Below are 9,505 nucleotides of genomic sequence, written 5' to 3' on the forward strand. Positions count from 1 at the left end.
ATCTATCTATCTATCTATCTATCTATCTATCATCTATCTAATCATAGCACAACATGAGCCTTGCTTAGCTTACTGATAATAACCTATAAACATCCAAGAATAAATATATAATGCTAAGAATTTTTTCCTAAGAGGAGGAAGACTGAGAAACCACAGGGATAAAAACAATAATACTCAAATTTGTCAAGTGTTTGTTGCAAATACGAGGTAGAGGGTTGGAAAATATGTTTAAAGAACTCTCCTGCAAATCTGCAGGTGACAGCAGTTTCAGTCTGTACTTTTGTTAGTAAGTGAAAGGTAATTTCCATCTCATATTTAGGAATGAATTTTAAATGATCTGGGGGGTATTTAACAGTATTTTCTGAAAACTTGTTAGTTTAATCGAATATTAATATTTCATTGCATGGTGATTACTTGTGAATCTAATAACCTAGAAGCAAAGTTAAAGAAATAAATATCTCTTCTCTTGCTTTTGTTCCATTGTTTAAATTGAACTGTTGATTTCTAGGGAACATAAGCATGAGTTGTCATACTACATTCTCAAGAGCTGCTGAGGAAAGATTTTTATTTTGATGAACAAACTGAGGCACAAAAATTCACTTAGAGTTAATGCAAAAATAATTTTCAGAGATGGTTATCTCCACATCTTTATTGTAATAGTAACAATAACTACCTCCCTTGTGGAGGCTATGACTAATTCCAATTTGCAACAAAATGACATGCAAAATAGCTGAAATTGGTATCATCTCTTTCATGTTAATATCATCTAGCTCTTTGCTTTAAAATCATACTGATTACCTGGAAGTTTCAGTGAAGTAAAATATAAGTACAATATCATTACCATTGCTTTTTGGTTCTTTGAAGGAAAGCCAAATATTAAAGAGGTTATGAATTGTAAGTCATGTGACAGAAACAATTTTTAAATCTCTTATAGAGAGAAAAGAGGTATCTTGTGTAATCTAAACTTCCAGATATATGTGCATATCATGAGATAGGTGTTTTCTAGTTCTAGTAGCCATAGTCCCGGAAAGTAAAACTGGAAAACCTCAATCAGAACTGGGAACATTGCCCTGTCAGTGCTGTTTTGCCTGTGGAGGCTGTTAGTAAGAATGATGAATTTTGGGTCTGGGCATGGTTGGATGCCTATCTGTAGTTGCTACACATTTGGAAGGCGTGGGTGTCAGCGTTGGCCTGCTGAGGACTATGTTCTCCTTATCCCTTCCTACCTCTTAGTTTAGTTACTAGGGAATTGCCAGTCATAGGTAGTCACTGAATAGTGCACGTTATTGTTCCCTATAAATAGCTATATCTATACAATCTTGGCCCATTTGTGTCTTGGGTGAATTTTGCTCGGAGTGCAAAATAGCTCAGTGATTTATTCTTTTTTTTTTTCTGAGGATGCCGTGCTTTTTCTTCAGCTTAGGTCATGTAACAGCTGTGGGGTTTTTTTAAGCACTTTAACTTGATTTTTTAAAAAAGAGGTGCTATTTGGTTTGTGAAAAATATAGCTAATTGTTAATTATCTTATAGCACATATATGTCTTTTTTTTTTTTTTTATGGCACTGCCACTGTTCGTTTAGTCTTCAATCACTCATGCTCTTTGGCTTTGATGAAGCTTTCACTTTTGAGAATCGTAGAGCTTATCAAGTGTCATTTTAAGTGCCAGCAAATGGTTGATTTGAGGCAAGAAGAACAAAGTTTAAAAAAAGAAAATAAATCTAGCATTTACTTAATAATTTGCCCTTTTGCAGCAACAGAATCTTATCTGACCACCCACATTCATCTGGTTGCTGACGTGGTTCTTGCTTCAACTGCAGGAGCTATTTTTGCACCTTTTGTGTCTTTTGAGGAACCGAGTGGGCTTCCTTGCTTATAATGATTCATGTCTCCAAGTGCACAGGGTGTCCTGAAGTGCTTCTGCAGTAGTTTGCAGGCAGGAGGGGGACAATTAAAGTGGGCTGTTCCCTTTAAGCACTTTCAGTGCTCTCATGAACTGGTACTGGATGAAGGCACATTTTAACTGTCATGTCTTGATACTTTAGTCCTTCCTATGAGACCATAGCTTGTCTGGAAGAAAAAGCAATATTTTTTTTAATACAATGAACATATATACAATACCCATCTAGGGGTAATGTAATAGTATTTTTATATGGGCCTTTTGTACTGGAAGAAACCATTCTAAGATGGTTGATTGATTAATCTGTTTGGATTAAGTAGTTTGACTGACCTTCCATGCATTTCTTTGGATCAGAATTGGATAAATATTAATGCTAAGCACGGAAAAGTCCTTTTCTTTGTTACTTACTAGCATTTGTTAAGCATCAGGATTTTACTTTGGTTAATTTTGGCTTCCTAGTTTAGAAATCGTGTTTAGCACAGAACGTAACATTGCTGAAATAAGCTATAGAAAAGAATTTGCTGCGAGGATCTGAGACTTCATCCTATAGAGTGTGTGGTTGGTGATGCACCCAAAGTTCTGAGAGAATCTCAGCTTTTAAGCAGAACTGTGTCATGGACTACAGTGGCATTAATTTCTAGTGCCAATACACTAAGTTTGAACTCTAACATTATCCTCCTAATTGTCTCTACTTTTGATGTTACAGGCAGTTCTCTTTTCATACAAGCACTTATTCCAAAGATTTAAACTATGTTAAAAGAAAGGAATTTTTTTTTCTTGGGCAAAAAAGTCATCTTGACAGATCCAGTTCCAATATTTTTTTTCTTTCCCTCAAGAGAGGCAGTCTCTGTGAAGAATAAGCATGCCTATTAAATTCATTATGAGTGTCATCATTTTAAAAATCTTCTTGTTCGTTTTTAGATTCCCAGAAGTTGTGCATGAGCTCCTGTGCAAACAGTTGGCATCGTGGAAGGCAAAGACGGTTGTGATGCAGTTTTGTGATATGATGATAACAGGTTAATAACTACAATTTATTATTTTATTCTGGTTTTTTTTTTTTACATTTAACTTGAAAAGCAGTTTTGGCCGACTATGCATCCATGTGTAAACTGACTCTGTCATCAAGTCTGGGAGGAAGCAATGTACATGCCACTTACAGAGAAAACTGTTATAAAGGCTTGGTTTTATTTTGTTTTTCATAATAGACTAGTTTTAATTATAATACCCTTAATTGAGATAGCCTCATTTAAAGAGAATTTCTTTCTGGTAAAGTTTATTTTCATGTAAAATTCTACTTAGTAGTGAATTCTAATTATTTTTGCTATATAAGGGAAACACATTTCACTAGAAAAACAAAATCACAATTGTAAAAAAAAATTGCAAAAAAAATTATGATGGACTATTAAAAGTGGTAGACCATAGTCAAAATAATTCATAAATATCTTGACTAAATACATAAACTATACAAATATCTGTAATCATGTCCTCATTGTAACCAGTGTGGAAAAAAATAGTTCAGTTTTCCATTAGTTTTTAAATATCAAATTAGGTTTTGATGTATGTCAACTTAGAGGGTGATCATTATAATATTTTTACTTTTCTCCAAAATTTCTCTGAATTGCTTGGCAGGGTTTTATATAATATACAATATCTTCCTCATGTCGGCGCCTTGCTCATTTTAGGGAAAAGTGAGGTTGTTATGGGAATTTTTACTAATAAAAGAAGCATTTATAATGAATTTGGCTCTCAGGAAGGTGCCTTTTTAAAAAATCATCCTGTGGAAATAAGTCCGTATTCAGTTGGACTCTGGCACTCATCACGGTTTTTTGGTAGATCTTTTTCCCTCATCTGGTACTGCTATGTGGTAGTGACTTGTAGGCTGTCATTGTGAAAGCAGCGGTGCTCTGAGATGCTCATGTGTGTCATAAAATAGTTTGTGCTTTATCTCTGGCATTTGAAAAGCACATATGTGGAGATGGCCTCTAAAATTTTGTCCAATAATTACTATCATAAGACATATATTTGCTGACAAGTGTAATGCCACCAAATTCTCAGGGCAAGACCAAATAACCATTTTAATTTTAATAAGTGTTCTATTGTTAAAATATTGAAAGTAGAGAAGTAGTGTTTATTGCCAGTCATTGTATCTATTTATCCATCCATTATTATTTAGGATGTCATTATTTAATGCTCACTTGACTTTTGCTACCACTCAAGTAATGATTAATTTCCTGAGGTAAAGTTTTTTCTTCTAAGATAGTGTTTGTCTAAGCAAAGGATCCCAGATTGACAACCCTGGATATTGTAGGTTTTATTCATCTGCAGAGCAAACCTGCCTTCCTGCCAATCCCACCCAGCTGTTATCCTGAAGAGACCTCTGTGAAGGCCTATGCGGGAGGCTGTTTCTGTGCCTTTCCTTTCAGGGCCTGCCTGAGGAAATTATTTAACCATTTGCCAAATTTATTTGAGTGGGACTGTGAAGAGTGGCCAAAGGAGAGGGCACACTTTTAGAGAAATGGCAACTCTTCCATGTAGCATATCATTTTCTTTTCTTTTGCTCAGTTCCTTTCTTTCCATTGCCACTGAAATAGCCATGCAGTTAAGTAGTATCTTTGTCAACCCTCACCCCCTCTCCCCGGCTCTCGTGCTGAGCCTGTGAGATAGTCTTTATTGACCGAAGGACTCCAATCAGCTGGAGTGTCATCTGCAGGAAACCCAAAAGTCATATCCTCCAGCAAAATGTCTTACTGCTTTCGTAGCACTCAAAGACATTAGGGGAGCATTTTAAATGTGCATGTGAAACTGTTTGAAATAACTCTCCTTTGTTGGCAGTGGGTGCCAAAAATGACTTTGCGTGGGTTTGCTTACCATAAAAAGAAATCCCAGAGAATGAAATGATAACTGGCTGTTTTCACAGGAGGATTGCTCTTCTACTGCATTTTTTAAACATATCAATTGATTGGGAAACTGGAAATTGACTTTTAACATACAATTAGAGAATATGAAAAACGAATCTACACCATCATAGAAGAGCAACACAGCTGTAATTAACCACATTACTACTGATCTTTATAGCACCAAGTAGATCCATATTGAGGAAATTAAACTGAAATTGTAGGTATATACAATGGTACATTGGATGGTTTATAATAGCATTATGAAGTCCAAAGTGGCTATTTCCCTATCTATAAACATTTTCATACATTTCAATAATAAAACACAAGCTCAGGAATTCACACTATTCTTGGTAGAGTTAGGTTCTTAAGTAAAAGTATCACAAAAAAACAAATGTCATTATCAAATCTTGGATTAAACTTTGAAATCCTTATGGTTTTGAAAGTGAACTTTTTTCCTAAGTATAAGTTGAGGAGGGCAGCAAAGTGACTTTTCGAACACTCCCAACTCTTGCTTGGTAAAGATAGAGTCATGCTGTGTCCTGTAATAGATCTGTGGTATGTACAATTTACGATGCAGTTTTTTTTCAGTTTCCAAGGTAAAGCAACTGTAGACCAGAAATTAATGAAAAGAGTCCGTATTGTTAATGGGTCAGGCATATGATCAGTAAATCCTCCAAAGGATCTATCACTCATTTTTCTCTCCCCTCTACCTTTCTCTATATGCCTCAGAAACTTCAAGAAAAAAAAGTGATTTTATGGATAGCAGTTAGTTGGTGTTGGTGAGAATATCCTCAAATATGTTTAAAATCTAATGCAAAAGGTTCATGTGAAAAAGGAATGATTTCCAATTTCCAAGGAATATTATTTTTTTCAATATTTTATTGGGGAAAGGGAATAGCCAAGTTGTTGTCCTTCAATTTTTTTTTTTTTTTTAGTTGTGGAGGGCGCAGCTAGCTTAGCTCCAAGTCCACTTGTCATCCGGCCACCCGTCAGCAGCTCTCAGCCACTCAGCTCAAGGTGCTGTGTTCAGTCTTAGTTGTGGGTGGGCATAGCCCACCATCCCATGTGGGAGTCAACCAGCAACCTTGTTAGGAGCACGTGCTCTCACCAGCTGAACCATCCTGCCACCTGTTGGCAGCTCAGCAGCAGCTCAGCTTGGACACAGCTCACTGGCCCATGTGGGAATTGAACCGGTGACCCTGTTGCTCAGAGCTCATGCTCTTAACCAACTGAGCCACTTGACCGGCCCCCAAGGAATATTTTTAAGCTTTGTACTGAAGTGAAAAGTTAAAAATAACAGTTCAGAGGAATGTAGATATAGACAGAGAACTGATGCTGCTGGGACCTCCAGCTCAGAGCTTTTCCTGGATGACCAGAAGGGAGCATGGCTTGGGGTGTCATGTCATTTGTGATCAAATGGTAGGACATCTTAGATAGGCAGGCATGTCTTAGATATTTAAAAGGAAGAGATTTTTTGACAGAAGCTATTTGCATAATTGAGTCAATGTGGTTTTTTACTGGGATCAAAGTTTAGAATTTAAAAAATTTTCTGGATAATAAATGCTATTGGAATGTAGGATGGTATTATGTTAGCATCAGTAGAACTGATTTTTATTTTTTCAATAAAATAGTACATATGACTTTTTCTTATTCTCCCCCTTCTCTTAAAATTTATACTCAACAACAATTAACTAAATGTTCTAGATCATTCATGTTCTGACCATTAAGTATCTGCTTTTGAATATTTATGTAAATCGCTTTTATTCATCTTCTGATCTATTCTTTAACAGCAAAATATTATTGCTTTTTTGTGTACGAATTTTACTTGGTGCATCTCTTTTGTATGCTATGTCATTAGTGGATGAGTATTGTATATATTCTTGTTTAGGGTGTAATCATTTTAATTTATTACTGTAAACTATAAAAATTAAAAACATCTGATTTATAAAGATATTACCTCATTGCTCAATGAAAATACTCTATGTAATTATTAAATATATTATTTCAGTCCTGTTTTTCATATAATTTTACATACTTGTTTAACTTGAAGTCTGTGTTTTAAGCAAAATTATAATTATGTGTAAACCAATGGATGGAAAGTAATCATATCCCTAATTTTTACTTGTGAATAATGTTTTAACTTTCCTTAAAAGTAATTCTTTTTAAAGAACAAAGTAAAAAGGTTGTCTGTCATGAGAATTTATCATGTTCTCATAAGGCGCTGTCCTCATTAATACTTAATATACACATTTTGGGCATTATTTAAGTGATGGATTTGTTTGATTTCTAGGAAATGGCATTTTAGGGCCAATTTCCACACCACAACCATACAAAACTGATATATTCTCTCAGGACCATGAGAAATTAAAGCACTGGAAATATTGAAGTCAAGTACAAATATTTAGGAAAAAGTATTATTGAGGATGGGGTTTTTTAAGTTGTGATAAAATTTAACAGTGGAGGTGGATGGAAGAAGTGAGACCTGATAGGCTTTGAAGTCAGCCGAACCTGGATTTGATTTTGGTCCTGCACTCAGCCTCCCTGTCTGTAATTCTCAGCTGTAAAATAGGTATAATGACACATTGCTTAAGGTTGTTGTGAAGATCAAGTAAGATAATGTATATGAGGTTTTATACCAGTATCCAGCACACAGTAATGGTAGAATAAGCAACTAGTATCACTGGTGACTAGCAATGGCACTTCATGTATGGATCAATACCATGATAAAATATTAAATGTGAAAAAGTAACTTAGAAATTATTCAGTGCAAGTTCTGCCTCCTAGTTAAGGAAATACTTGCAAATGTTTCTGTCGTGAACTGAAAATACACTCTACTTCGATTTTAGAGAGTGTGATTCGCCTCTGAAAGTCTAACAGAGGTTTATTTAGTTGATTAAAATGTCAGCGTGTTTACGTTTGAGCTTCCGTATTCTTCTTGTTAGCATGGTAGTTGGAGTTGACAGAAGAAATAAATTTTCATTGAAGTATTATGTAAATTTGCATTGAAGTATTATGAGGCCATCACTTGTCTTTCAATTTTTGCCTTACTACCTACAGAGGGATGCATAGAAAAATCACTGTGGGGGAAAAATTCAACCCAGTAGTAAAACTTTTTAGCAAGCCAAAGTTAGTATACTTGTTTAGTTTTTCCAATGACAGCTTTACAAATCTGTATGGCTCTAATCAAGATGTCTTGATTACAGATGTCTTGCTACAAATATCTGGGGCTACTGATTTCTCATCCCAAAGACCTATTGCTCCTGTGGAAATTTCCATGTTCTTTTCCCTTTTCTAAGTGTAACTGCTATTATGATCATCACAATAACATTCTGTATTAGGGAGCAAATTGGACATGGAAGTCAGACTGGTACTTGTTGGGGAATTGTACATTTTTGGAAAAAAGGACATTTGCATCTTTTTTCTTAACCAATATTTTATTAAAACAATAAACATGCTTGTTTTAAAATAAAATAAAATAGAAATCACCAAAAGTCATAAGGTGAAAAGTAGAAAACCCTCCCCACCCCTCAGTCTGGCTCCCTAGTTCGACCTGCGATTATCTAGTGTTAAAAGCTGTTTGGCATCCTCGTAGAAATTTTATCGCCCGTTTCTCTTTTATACAAATGGGATTATTAAATGCATCTAAGGTGCAATAAGCATTTTTGCATTCAATGATACTGTCTTATGGGTGAATTTCTATATTGGTATTTATCACTGTGCTTCATTTTTTAAAAGTGACTGAGTTTTGTGGTGAAGCCATATATTTAGGCAATCTTTGTACACATATGTTTGTGCACTTGTGAAGGTATAGCTGTAAGGATATATTTCCAGTAATGGAATTTCTGGGCCAAACGTCGTGAGCTTTCTTACTTTGATGAGCACTACCACATTACCTATCAAGGAGCCATCTCAGCTTTCATCATAATTGATACAATTGAGCAGTGAAGTTCTCAGAATCCTCTGGGTAACACATTGGCCATTCGCTTGAGGAAGTTGAGTGTTCACTTAAAATCTAATAGTTTCTAAGTTGTCAGGTTTTCTTCCTGAGTCATTCACAGTCATCTATGCTAGAGGACTCCTTTATAGAGGAGCAAATAGACTCCTATTTGCTGTGATGCATGTTTCCTCAAAAGGAAATTTATTCTTTTAAATGTTCAAACCTATAGGTTCAATACAAAACCCCACTACTCTCAACTGTTTACTATCTGAGGTGTTAGAACCAGGCTAATCGTGTCAAAAAACCAAGGTGTTTTGATTTAATAATCTTATACCTTAGAAAATATTCTGAAGTTTTAATAACTTTTTCTCTTTGAGTTATTTTTGGACACAATGTCAATATAAGGTTTACTGCTTTGGAATAGTGTATTCTAAAAAAAATTACTTGCTTTTTTTTTCACATAATGTTGCAAACTATATATAATGAACTTTAAATGGACACATTGACATTTGTATACAGCATTGTTGTGGTTTAATGGAACAGTTTTTCCTAACTAGATTTATTTTCTACCCAGGTAGCATCAAGACAATCATGCTCATGAGAACTCTAAACCATTCAGGTAATCATTACATTTTTAAACTGTCCCCAAAATATATCTTGTTTTCCATATTATGAAGGTTTTATAATTGTTTGTTTAGATTCACTCTCCTTCCTTTTCCTAAGTTCTGTAAAAATCTTTGATTCTTATAGCCTTAGTCTAGCTCTACTAAGCA

General features: G+C 35.0%; 1 protein-coding gene across 5 annotated transcripts in view; it reads left to right on the plus strand.

Moving 5' to 3' along the window:
• The window catches only part of HIVEP2 (HIVEP zinc finger 2), a 183,566-nt gene that overhangs the window by 151,224 nt on the left and 22,837 nt on the right, over positions 1 to 9,505 (plus strand). For 2 of the 5 annotated variants that reach the window (XM_019653751.1, XM_019653752.1), the window contains exons 3-4: positions 2,820 to 2,914; positions 9,307 to 9,351. The gene's annotated coding sequence lies outside the window, so the exon portion shown is untranslated. The remainder of the gene's footprint in view (positions 1 to 2,819; positions 2,915 to 9,306; positions 9,352 to 9,505) is intronic. The other 3 variants (XM_019653753.1, XM_019653754.1, XM_019653755.1) reach the window with 3 other exon arrangements.

The sequence above is a fragment of the Hipposideros armiger genome, unplaced genomic scaffold, assembly GCF_001890085.2.
Source record: "Hipposideros armiger isolate ML-2016 unplaced genomic scaffold, ASM189008v1 scaffold_206, whole genome shotgun sequence".
Taxonomy (NCBI): Eukaryota; Metazoa; Chordata; class Mammalia; order Chiroptera; family Hipposideridae; genus Hipposideros; species Hipposideros armiger.